Raw genomic sequence first — 3,919 nt, 5'->3', positions numbered from 1 at the left:
TTCCCGGATCATCACAGAATGGAACTCCAAAATATAAAGGAAATGAAGAGGGTGGATTTATAGTGAAATATTAGACAGAGCAATCAAGTCAGATTATCGCATTTAACCAAAGAGGATTCTAATTTCCTTAATTACCGAAGAATCAAATCTTATTATGAAGATTTTCTCAAAATCCCTTGAACTCCGGAAATCAATCCTATCTACGTCAAAAGATATGACGAATCTATACCTACTCATTTCACTCTTTTGTGATAGTTTCACTCGTACTCTTCACAAAATCAAATAGTTTTATCCATATTACTCAATGATGATAAAACTTTATTTATCAACTCATATTCGTCATAATAGCATGATTAATATTATCCATGACGACCTCCATCAAATTTCGGGAACGAAATTTCTTTAACGGGTAGGTACTGTGACAACCCGAAAATTTTCGACCAAATTTAAACTTTATCTTTATATGTTTCCGACACGATAAGCAAAGTCTGTAATATTGAATCTCAAAAATTTTGAAGTGTTTTCATTTATGCAATTACCCTTTGATTGTTCTCGACGATTCACAAACCTTTAATGTATATATAAATGATTATATATGTAAATAATTATATTTATAATAAATTAAATATGTTACTGAACTATTATAAGACAACTTAAAATAATCAAAACTTGTTATTTGAATATGTAGAGTATATTGAATATAAAAGATTTCGAACATGATTTATCAACGTTAACAAAAGATTTAAATGTAACAAAGAATTAAATGCATACCTTGAATTATTTGTTTCAATATAAATAATTAACATATTTATCTAAATAATAAAACTTAATATTTAAAAATAATATTATATATATAATAGTTGAATATATATGATTACAATACATAATTGATGATTATATGTATATGGTATTATATTAAAATGTATAAATATTAAATATTAAATATATGTTATTATATATATATATATTATAAAATTAATAAATATTACATAATTAATAATATGTAATATTAAAATATTAAATGTAATTATAAGTTAAAATATAGTTATCAAAATAATATTTTTAGTACTTTTATTATTAATATTAATATTAATATTATTATTATTATTATTATTATTATTATTATTATTATTATTATTATTATTATTTTTATTACAATTAAAAGCTTATGATTATAAAAAATAAAGATGATAAATATAAATATGATTATAAAAATGATTGAAAATATAATTTTAATTATTATTATTACCTTTATCAATATTATTATCTATATTATTAATATCATTTGTATTATTATTATTATTATTATTATCAAGTATTATGAATATTAGTTATTACTGATATTATTATTAAAACAAGTATTAGTTACCATTTATTATTATTATTATTATCATAACCCTAGTTACAATTATTATTATTATTATTATTATCATTGTTATTACTAATATCATTATCAATATAAGTATTATTATTAAGTAATATGATTATTAATATTATCATTATTAATAAGATTTCTAATATTATTATTATATGTATCAGTATTAACAATATCATTACTAGTATTATTATAAAAGTTATTATTATTATTAGTAAATCATTATTATTATCAAAACTATCTTTTTAAACAGATAAATATTTTGTACATAAAATATACTTATATTAAGATTTCACATAACTATAAATATCAAATCTAATAATATTATTTATATAAATACTTACATATAATAAACTATTGACTTTATTTAATAAATATAGATATATTAATATAACTATATAAATACTAATCATTTTGAAAATATACACAAATTAAATATATAGTATATAAATTAAGATAATAAATAAATTGTTCAGTTACAAGTATATGTATTAATATATATATGAATGATATAGGTTCGTGAATCCGAAACCAACCTTGCACTTGTTCAATGCTGTCATATGCATAATTACTACGAAATACAGTATTGTGAGTTTCATTTGCTCCTTTTTACTCTTTACGTTTTTGGGCTGAGAATAAATGCAAATGCTTTATTAACTGTTTTACAATATTTATATGCGTGAGTTTCATTACTCCCTTTTTAAATGTTTTCGCAATATATATTTTTGGGACTGAGAATACATACGTTGTTTTTATAACTGTTTTATTAAATGCTTTTGAGATATATTTTTTTGAACTGAGAATACATGAACTGTTTTATAAATGATTGACGAAATAGACACAAGTATTCAAAACTACATTCTATGATAGAATTATTTGGATTCAGAGGTTCGATTTCTATAAAGATTGTATTATCGACCATCGGTGAGATGATTTGGTCATTGCACTACGCATTAGCTACCGAAATGATTTGATTTAGTAGTTAGCAACAGTGAGATGATTTTGCATTGCACTACGCACTAGCTACCGTTTTAGCTACCCTCGGTGAGATGATTTTGCATTGCAATACGCACTAGCTACCGTTGTAAAATTATTGTTCGATTTCTATAAAGATTGTATTATCGACCATCGGTGAGATAATTTTGTCATTGCACTACGCATTAGCTACCGAAATGGTTCGATTTAGTAGTTAGTAACGGTGAGATGATTTTGTCATTGCACTACGCATTAGCTACCGTTTTAGCTACCCTCAGTGAGATGATTTTGCATTGCACTACGCATTAGCTACCGTTGTAAAGTTTGTTTTGAAAGGTTCCGGTGTTCTTCATATGAATGATTTTACAGCAGGAGTAGACCTGCACAGATTGTTTTTGAAATATGAGTATCTTGTGGTCTATTATACTATTGGAAATGATTATTTATGATAAACTAATGAACTCACCAACTTTTTAGTTGACACTTTAAAGCATGTTTATTCTCCGGTATTAAGGAAATCTTCCGCTGTGCATTTGCTCATTTTAAAGATATTATTTGGAGTCATTCATGACATATTTCAAAAGACGTTGCATTCGAGTCATTAAGTTCATCAAGATTGATAAGAAGTCATTGATAGTTGATATATTAGGAAATGGTATGCATGCCTGTTAACTTTCGATGTAAAGAAAGTTTGACTTTTAAAAACGAATGCAATGTTTGTAAAATGTATGATATAGATGTCAAATACCTCGCGATGTAATCAACTATTGTGAATCGTTTATAATGTATATGAACGTGTCATTTAAAATGTATCATATAGCTCTGATACCAGTTTGTTGTGATTTAGTGCACTTTCAAGACCCGAGAAATTAATAGAGCAATTAAGCAATAACTAAAGACACAAGATTTTACGTGGTTCGGCGTGAGGCCTAGTCTACGGGCGGAAGCAGAGATGGATTTTACTAACAAATATGGCAAACCCGAGGTTACAATGTATCACTCTAATCTAGGCTCCGAAAATACTAACAACGTATTTGGACCACTCACTAGATTATAACACTCCCCTCGTAACTCGCTCGTATAGAATTTTGATTTACAATTCTATACTCTCTCTATTATCTCTATAATACTTTTACAAGGATTATTATTGAATTCTTTTAAGTAATTAATCTATGAGATGGGATGAGTTTAATGATGCTCCAGCTATATCCTTTTATACTTGTGGTTGTACGTATGCAAAAGGAGATTTCAATTTGGCTACTTCTTCAATTTCCATTTAATTAAACCATGTTGCAAGGATCGCATAGCCCAAACACAATGTCCTGCAATTAAATCATTTAATTAAACCATGTTTCAATTTGGCTCTGATACCAGTTGTAAGGATCGCATAGCACAAACACAATGTCATCTTATACCGATACTCCCCTTCAACGATACTCCCGCCATCTTATATCATCGGTGTCTTTTCTTTCACTTTTCTTTCACTACCGGGACACGCCTCTTATACCGTCGATCTCTTTCTTTCACTTTTCTTTCACCATCGGGACACGCCGCACTTCCACGCCTTGA

This window comes from Rutidosis leptorrhynchoides, chromosome 6 (genome assembly GCF_046630445.1).
Source record: "Rutidosis leptorrhynchoides isolate AG116_Rl617_1_P2 chromosome 6, CSIRO_AGI_Rlap_v1, whole genome shotgun sequence".
Classification (NCBI taxonomy): Eukaryota; Viridiplantae; Streptophyta; class Magnoliopsida; order Asterales; family Asteraceae; genus Rutidosis; species Rutidosis leptorrhynchoides.
Note: the sequence above shows the minus strand (reverse complement) of the source record.